Consider the following 10,355-nt stretch of genomic DNA (forward strand, 5'->3'; position numbering starts at 1 on the left):
ATCTGATGGCGTTATATTCTGTCACAGTTTTCTTGCATATCAGCACATGAGCTTCAATATAGGAACAATAATACTTAGTAAAGATGATGATGATGATAATAATAATGATGATGAGTAGTAAGGATGATGATGATGAAGACAGTGATGATGATGAATAGTAAAATGATGATGATGATGGTGAAGATGATGATGATGATGAATACTTAACCTTCCAGCAACCCCGGGCCTCAGATTGGTTCCCAGTTTTAATATGCTGATGAAATGCATAACACTCCACCACCTGATTAAAGGAAGTGACATTTGGGTGAGCAGCAATCTGATTAGCTGCCACTTTTATTCCAGTTGGCTAATATGACCTTGCGCATGATCTTGTACACCTCTCTCTCTCTGGCTCTCTCTCTCTCTCTCTCTCTCTCATTTTTATCTTCTGTACCGTAAAAACTGCCGGACCGTGGTAGTAGGGGTAGGTCCAGAAGCCCCTTATATCACTGAGTTACTGAGGGAGTGAGTTACTGAGATCGGCTTAAAGTCCTTTGCAGTCCCACAAGAATCTCCACGAGTGACATTCGTAAGACTCCCTAACATCTTTTTGAGGTCGTTTTTTGTGACTCCCTTTCTTTTTTCTTTTTCTCTAACGGGGTACACCTGTAATCTGGTGTATGGATTATTTTTAAAAATTTAATTGGCTCTCGTTCCTCTGTTCATGTTCTGTAAAAAAAAAAAAAATGGAAAACGACATCGGCAACTCACGCGAGCCAGGGAATTGCCAAGCACCCCAAAATTTTTCATTTCGTCACGTTTTCTTTTGGCTGGACTCTGTAAGGTCTGGCAGCAAGCAGTTTTGGTGTTCTGGCTTCTGCCGTTAAATTTAGTTTGAGAGCAATGTAATAGATCTTTTCTTAATTTCCATTCCATTTGATTTACTTGCCATGTCTACAATGACGTTTAGGCTCTGTTGCTTCTCTCTCTCTATGATTGACGACTTTCATTATTTCTCTCCCATTTGTTTTTTATTTTCATACATTTCTTCTTTCCCCTATATTCCTTCTCTCTTATAGTTCTTTTGCTATTTAGTTTTTCCCTCTTATAGTCTTCTCTTAAGTTGTTACAAATTTCTGATACATATTTCTCAGCATGACGATGTTTTTATGTCACACTACCACGATGATTTTTTAAGAGGTGGGAGTCTCTCAAAGCAGCCCTGTCCGTCAGTCACTCCCTAACGTTTTCGGACGCAAGGTGCTCCACTCCCGTAGACTTTAGCCAAGCCGTAATATAACTATACAGAGAATTTGGTGATAGGAGAATTCTCATAATGAACGGAGTGAAACGAAAAAGAGAGGAGCATGCTAAACAGGAAATCAGGATCAGGTACAAGAGAGCGAAAATTAAGTTGAATGTCAGTGGTGTGGCATGAGAGAAGGGGTTCATTGCTGAGTAGGTGACAGAGGCAGATGTAGCTCACTTTGTCTCACAAAATGCAGTGTGGAATCGGAGTAGCAGCAGCAGCAACAACAGCAGCAGCAGAGGTAGTAGTAGTAGTAGTAGTAGTAGTAGTAGTAGTAGTAGTAGTAGTAGTAGTAGTAGTAGTAGTAGCAGCAGCAGCAGGAGCAGCAGTAGTAGTAATCAATCAATAAAACAGATTTATTTCGTTTCTAGTGATACATATTTGTTTTTATTACACTAATACTATAAACCTATATAAATAAGAAAAAAGGATAGATTTATACACATAAAGTTCAATAGCTATTTACATAATTTCTGTAATCATCTCAGAAGTAGAATCACATATATTCAGCTTGACCTGTAGTTTATATCACAGATTACTTAATGTATGTGTAGTCTATGTAATCTGCATCCCTGTAGCAAGTTGATTGTGAACCCAGTGTGTCCATGATTAATAATATCTAATGAATTTTCTAATATATCCATGTTATAGGTTTCTCTAAATAACGTCAATGAACATGGAGCATGATGGCCCGAGGTAATAAAAGGGTAAACAAAAAAAAAATCTTTCCAATTAACTAATTTAAAATACCCAGCCTGAACAAATGCTACCTGGTGTCTTAAAAGCAAACCAGCCGCCTACGTTACATTGTTGTTACGTACAATTCTGGGTAAGTTATAAATTTTTTTTTAAAGCATTTGCATATACACTCTCATTGCTGTTTAAAAGTTTACATTTTGATATATCATTCACGTCCCAAAGATATAACCCATCGTCAAGCACAGGGTATGCTTTACACAATTACAGTACAATATTGTCTGTGAATTAAGATTTTAAAATGTTCTGATTATTGTATTACTAAGTACTAACTCATACCATCCATCAATCAATTGATCTACATGGAGAAACTCAGCAGTAGCTCTTGATTTTTCTAAAGCTTTTGACAGAGTATGGCACCATTCCCTGCTGTCCAAACTCCCTTGCTATGGAATAACGTCTTTTGTTCCTTTGATTTCTTCATATCTTAGTGACATGAAAATAAGAGTAAAAGTAGATGATGTATATTCCAATTTCTACTCAATTAACGCCGGCATGCCGCAGCGATCAGTTCTGGCGCCAACCCTATTTCTGGTTCATATTAATGATCTCTTATCTGTCACCCACAATCCCATTCACTCATATGCAGATGACTCAACACTACATAGTTCATTCATACTTAGACACCCATCAACAAAGTCTAATATCTCTACTTCTCAACTCAGTACAGCCATCTCCATAATTCAAGATCTATCTACGACTAGTGAATGGGGACAAAACAACCTTGTCTCTTTTAATGGTAGTAAAACTAAATATATACAGTTTACTAGTAGACAGATATTGCCAGATTCGTACATTACCTTCAGTGCTACTAATATTCCCATCTCCAAAAGTATTGAAATTCTTGGCGTCTCACTTAACAATGCCCTCAGCTGGGCCTCTCATGTCAGATCACTTGCTAAAACGGCCTCAAAGAAACTTGGATTATTGTACAGAGTCCGTAACTTCTTCGCTGATGAGCAGTTAGCTATAATTTATGAGTCATGTGCGCTCTCAGCTTGAATATTGCTCACCCTTGTGGAATGGTTGTGGAGAGGTTGCATTAAGACAACTAGACAAAATTCAGAACAAAGCTGTTAGAATCATTAACAACCCTGCCATTACAAATAAACTACCTCCCCTGCAAGTAAGAAGGAATGTTGCCTCCCTTGCATTATTTTACAGATATTTTTTTGGCAAAGGCTCAGACGAAGTTGTGTCCATGGTGCCACCTCTCCATGCCTTCCCTAGTGCTACACGGGCATCTGGTAGTGCTCATGACTGAAATGTCACTCAGCCATATTGCAGAATTTCTGCCTATCAGAATCCTTTCATTCCCCGGACTGCATCTCTCTGGAACTCGCTTCCCCAGAGTTGTTTCCCTCCAAATTTCAACCCACAGCGGTTCAAGGCTAACTTTTACAGTTATTTTATGAACAGAGGACACCAGTAATCTGGTGTATGGATTATTTTTTTTTTATTCATTTGTTTTTCCTTCCTCCGTTCTGTTATTTAAAAAAAAATATTATTATTATTATTATTATTATTATTATTATTATTATTAGTAGTAGTAGTAGTAGTAGCAGTAATAATAATAATAGTTGTAGTAATAGTAGTATACAGTAGTACTAGTAGTAGTATAATAGTGGCAGTAGTAGTTGTAGTTAATCAATCAATCAACCATTCCTTTGTTTCGTAGTACAGTTCACTACACAGACAACTAATAAAACAGAAACTGAAAAATATTGTACATTAATACATAATCTACATATATTACATGCTGATATGATATTCTGCACACACACACACAGTCATTTATCATATACGTTGCAGTAGTAATAACAGTACTTTAGCTCTGGCCTGAGCCTCTGTAGCTGATTAGGGGGCAGAGGCAGCAGCAGTGGCAGCAGCTGTAATTAATTAACACCATAATTTTACAACAACCATCTTATCCCGACCCCTGACTATGTAGTATAATAGCAAAATAAATGAACTGCCAAGGGACATCAGCAACTATTCCTGACGTATGTCAAAATGCTTTAAAGCTACAATTATAAAACTAGCTATTAATAAAGAAGTAAAAGCAGACAAGTTATATGATTGAAACTGTCTAAAATGGACAGAAACAAGTTCGAACACAGTTATGTAAATGGAAACTCTAAAGCAAATTTTGTTCATCCCAAACTAAGAATACATTTACAATAACAGTAAAAAGAGCAGAAAAGTTCGTTTAAAAAATAAAGGCTATCCAGTGACTATGAAGCTAAAAAGAAAAAAAAAAACTTGACTGAATAATTTTTTGTGTGTGTGGATTAAAAGACGAAATAACTAAAAACTCCAAAAACAAAAAATAGAAACTCTGAATTAATATTTAGTGACAAAAATATATTAAAAAAAGAAGAACACGGAATATAAAAAAAACAAAGAAGAGTAACCCAGTGTAACTTCAGTATGTATGTAAGATTACAGGCATTCTCCTTTGTTCATGACGGTGTACCCAGCTAATCCTTGTCCTTGTATGATAATCTACGGAGGGACAAAACGTGTCCACTCCGTAAGTTTAAAATATGACATAAAGAAAATATAAACACAGTATCTCATACTTATAATTATAAAATTTGTTTTGATAATCTGACTTCTGGATGTTATTAATTTCCCAGCATACCTCGCGTAAGGGCAAGGTGATGCCGCAGCAGCAACACATTGTGTCTGCCAGTTCACGACTGCTGGCGTAGGGAGGTGCACCTGATATTCATTTCATTGACTGCACATACACAGTTTCAAATATTTTAAACATCTGTGATTTAAGAGCATTTTTGTGATTCCACAAGCATAAAGCATATTCAGGTTTACAATAAGAGTTAGTTGAAATTAAAAGTATTTATAGCTACTAATTTAAAATTCCTTAGAATATTATTAAAACAATTACAGCGGCCAGCCATTGCAACTCTTGCTCTCTTGGAGAAAACAGCAGGCATTACCACACTTTCATAGTTTTCATTTACATAATATCCAACTTCCATAACTGTTCCTCTAATAAGAATATCTCCGGTAAAAGAATTGTCAAAATTCCTCTTAGTCAACCCTCTATTTCACATAAATGTTCTTGACCAATAAGTAGCAGTTGAACGAACACCGACAACGTCGCCACCGTGAAAGGATGCCGTATTAAGATATATAAAAAGGTTGATAAAATAACAGGTAAGAATATGGAGCTGAAATGAAAAAAAAAAAAAGGTCACAAAGTAGAAACAGAGATCCAGATATCCGGATATAAAAATAAAATAACGGCTAAAAGAAAAAAAAACGTAAAAAACTGCGGAATGTATACCAAGTGATAAAATTATAATGAAAATATTCAACTAAAATGCATATAAATGGTAAATACAAATGAAATGAAGGTACAGTTACAAACAGTAATAATATGAATGAATACAAAAATAAAAACTGATTATAAGAAAATATATATACATACAAACCTTAATAGCACTAAATTACTATGCGGAAGCTCGGATATCGCTAGTTCTTTTAGTTCTTTGGTAGTACTTGTCAATTATAACATTTTCAAGCCACATATCGGCTTGAAATAATTTTTCTCTACCGGTTGATTTTACATCTTGAATGCAGTGAACTTCTGTTATTTTATTTCTAATTCCTCAATTGAATTTACGTGAACACCAAATGTGTCTTACAATAATCTTTTATATCCTCTGCTTTTGTGCTCTTACCATCACGGCCCAGAAAAGCATCTGCATACCTCGTACCTACCTTGAATGTGCCAACTTCAACCTTCCTACAACCTGTCATGCCTCTAAAATGCATTTTTTTTTCTTTCCCTGTGAGTTTTCTTTAATCTCATTTGCTCTTTGCACCAACCAGTATCCAGTCATCATTTTGTTTTCTGTACTGATGACTTGATGAGAGGGTAGTGGGTGATGTGCATGATGGTATTCCTTAAGCCCCTGTTACATGCGCGACTCAAGAGCAGACTGTGGTGCGACTCAAGGTCGTGTCCTAGTTGGCTCCCATGCCTCCCGACTGGTCCCGAATCTGCTCTGCTCATGACTGCCTAACGGCCGCGTCAGGACTGCCTCACGACCGGTCGTGATGTCCTCAAGAACACGACAAGATCACGAGGCAACGGAGCTACGAGTCTTCAAATTTGAAATTCAACGAATTTTTGTCAGCCACGACCGTGACACGACCGCCCACGAACGCAAGACGACTTCGTGACGTGTTTGGGGAATGCACCCCGACCCCCCAAGACACCCCCACGACCCCTCCACGACCGACCCATGGGGCGGGGCATCACACCTGGACCATCAATGACACCCAGAGCATCACCATGGACCTCTCCTGTGTCTAGTTAGTTGATGAGGGACACACAGTCATAACGTTTTTTTTGTCAGTGACAGTATCACGACAAGCAACGACCGTATCATGACGCATCCAATTGAGCTAGGACTGCTTCACGACTGACGTATGACACTCCCGACTGCAATGCAACTGTGACATGACTTTTGGCAAGTCGTGAGGCGGCCACGATTTTTTAACACGTGCATTAAAAAATTGTGAGGCCTGACGAGTCGTCCCAGCTGTTCACGAGCGCCCTAAATAGTCCGAGTTTTGTCAGCGAATCAAGGGACGATCGATGAAAAAATGCGTTATGACCTTGAGTCGCGCCACGGTCAGCCCTTGAGTCGTTTATGTGTGACAGGGGCTTTACTGATGGGCCCCGTGGCAGCAACAGTGACCGCACCTGCAAATCAGTGGTGACACCACCAGCATCTCCCTCACATCAAGCACCCTGGTGGTCAAGCGTGACACCCACACCAACATGATCATCGTGAGTCACACCACTCCTCCCCAGGGCCGGGCTGCTGCACACCATAGCACCACCAGCACCAGCAGAAGTCACACCACGCCTTACTCCACGATGTTTGGGTCCGAGTTTTGAATCATTCCTATAGTTTTTGTCTCCTTATTGGGGCTGAGTCGCCATGCCACACTTATCTGGCGCAACTGCTGGAGCTGTTGCCGCCTCAACATAAGTATGACCATTTTTACAAGGGTGTTCATCCATCATTATTAAACTTATGTCTGAAGGTGGCTGATACAGTCTCATGTCTCACATATTTTCAAGTTCATTTAAGGACATCCTATGATACCTCCTCTAACTCCATTATGGTTTTACAAAATTTTATCTAAAAGTCAGTGACTTCTATTTTCATGTTCCTTACTGTGTGTGCAGTATTAATGTCTTCAGTTTCAATGTACACTATTTTAGGAAGCACTTTATTAATCTTAGCAATATCTTATGATGATGTAGTCAGGATGGGTGCGAATATCTGCAGACCTACAGGAGGCATTGCTTTATAAGTATCATTCATGACTTTCAATTTGAGACCTGCTGCACAAAGTTCATCATGAGCATCAGTATGGTCATTGAAATCTTTCATTCTATTCGGGGTCGGGTATTGTTTTCACTCGGTTTGTCTGTTTGTTTGTTAACAACTTTACGCGAAAACTACTGGCGTGATTGTTACTAAAATTACAGGGATGATGGGCGATGACCTTCTGATCACCTGATTAAGTTTGGGGCCAAACTGGGCCAAGCCCCAGGCTGTAGAGCCAAAAAATGTAAAAAAAAAAAAGAAAGAAAAAAAAAAAGGGATGGGTAAAAATCATTTTTTCGCCATAACTTCTTTCAAATTCGTTATACCGACATGAAACCAAAACCTAAAGGTGCATCATTCATATCTGCATCCTATAACATGCCTCATTACATCAGGGGGTCACCTCCCAGTTAGCAGTAGGGGGGTTAATGTCAGATGGGTCAGGCCTAAAATTTCAAATGGGCATAAAATCGTCAATTTGCACCCGATTGACTCCAGATTTGATATGTGACATCTTTGACTAGATATTCTGTTGTCTTTATACGTCAGCACTATAATGACTGCCGGGGACAGGTTTGCTGTGCCTTGGCACCGCTTCTTGTTCTTCTCTGGGTCACATCGCCAGATTACTTCTTTGTTAAGAAGCGTATATAGAATTTGCATGCCAAAACAAAGTTGATATCCCAATGTAGAAAAAAATGAAAACTTAAAATGACAACAGAAAAATTTACTAAATATGATTTATCTACAAAAGTGGTAGGAAGCCCGCCTCCTGAAGAAAACTAAAAACATTAGTGAGATAGCCGTAGGCACCTCCAAGCATTGAGGACAGACAGTAGATACCATCTGCCCCCTTTTGCCTACGGGGGAATCTCTGACGTAGGTCCCCCAGACTTGGACACTCGACCAGCAAATGATGGACAGTAAGGGGAACAAGGCAGTCATCACGGTACGGCTGAGTCCCACCACACATCAGGAACCCATGAGTACGACGTGAGTGCCCAATGCGAAGTGGGGCAACAGCCACCTCCAATCACCAAGACATTGAGAGGAGAACCCTTGGCACAACCACCCTCTGAAAAATTTCCTTTATTTATGAACATCATCACACTGTCTTTGCCAACACGTATGAATCGCAGATTTCTACGCACGAAGTGGGTAGTTGGTAGGTGGGGCGTTGAGAAAACGCTGCTTCAGCTAATGTATCCTGCCTCTCATTGTCCTCCATACCAAAATTCGCAGGAACCCAACATAACAGGACAAGATTACCCCGCCTCTGTATCAGGGAAAGCCACTCAAGAACGGCAAGGACCAGGGGATGAGTTGAATTAAAGGACCCAAGAGCCAAAAGGGCACTTTGAGAATCACTAAAAATGGTAAAAGAAGCCTCCTTATGTGTTAAAATCGGCTGATGAGCTAAAACGACAGCAGTAATTTCCGCATTAAGAATAGAGGAATCTAGAGGAAGACTTCCTCCCCCCACGAAATTTGAGAAAACTAGCCCAAACCCGACACCAGTCTCTGACTTCGAACCATCTGTACATACAAGAACTGTGCCTCTGTGAATGGATGAATGATCCAAAAATAGCTTATACAGAGCTAGGGAACAGATAGAAGACTAGGTACCTTCAATATCTCTGCACACCTGCACCTCTGGAAGGAACCACTGAGCAATCCTTGGGAGCCAGATATGGCAGACAGGCTTTGCAGACAGACCTAAATACCCCATAATCTGCCTAACCCTGTACTCGAAGGGATGCGGAGAGTGAGGATGCAAATCAAAATATTGAAAAAATGACTTATGACACAAACAGCAGTAAGCAAGTCTGGCATACGTCTCACACGGTTCCAGCACTGAATGGTTAGTGACCCGCACTGTAGATCTAGGGAAGGCACATCAGCCTCGACCAACACGCTAGGAACTGGGGTGGATTTGAAAGTACCAGTAGCAAGACGCATACCAGCATGATGCACAGGACCGAGAATACAAAGCCGCAGCACAGTAGCAGAGGAGTACACCTGGCAACCGTAGGCAAGCTTAGATCCTACTAGGGCTTGATACAGGTATAGGAGTGTCTTCCGATCAGCACCCTACGAGGTGTCAGCTACTACCCTCAATAAATTCATTGCCTGCAAACAAAACTCTCTCACAAGTTTCAAATGCAAAACCCAGTTAAGTCGACAGTCAAATGTTAAGCTATGCACCTTGATCTCCTCCGCCCACTGTAGCTGGCGCTCACGTAGAAATAAATCAGGGTCTGGGTGAACCCCCCTTATTCTACAAGAATCCATAGCCACAGTCTTGCTTGAAGAAAAACGAAAACCTCTCCGTTCCTCCCAGTTGGTGACTGTCCAGTGCTAGCTGCATTCTCCTGTCATTGGCACACATCTGGGATCCAGCAACCATATCACTGGGTCGTCCATATAAAGGAAAAAAGACATCCCCTTAGGCAGGGAACCTATTATGCCGCGTATGGCAACAACAAATAAAGGAACACTGAGCACACTCCGCTGTGGAACACCTTCCTCCTGAACTCGAGGGGACAGAGTGAGGAGCCCACACGAACCTGAAACCTATGATTTGACAAGAAAGCAACAATGGCAGGCGGCCACGCATTCCAAAACTGTGATCTGGGGGATAAGAGGAATCTGAGGAAGCCTGTGTAACTGAGCAACAGAGCCGACTGGTTAGATCGGTGCCACTGCGAGAAAGCATAATACATACAAAGATAAATTATGCAAGGAATATTAGACAACTTCCCATCTTTAGCTACTTCTCTTTGATTTTTAAGTTAAAACATTAAGAATTCGCTGATGCTCTTAAGTAAATATAAATAAAATACTACATATATGTATATTTTTCCTTACGTGACCATTTCATAATGCTATATTTATTTCTTTCCTGTTACAGCCAGTTTATACAGACTTCGGTAACC

The sequence above is a fragment of the Coenobita brevimanus genome, chromosome 4 (assembly GCF_032717465.1).
Source record: "Coenobita brevimanus isolate Jiangsu-jjx chromosome 4, ASM3271746v2, whole genome shotgun sequence".
Classification (NCBI taxonomy): domain Eukaryota; kingdom Metazoa; phylum Arthropoda; class Malacostraca; order Decapoda; family Coenobitidae; genus Coenobita; species Coenobita brevimanus.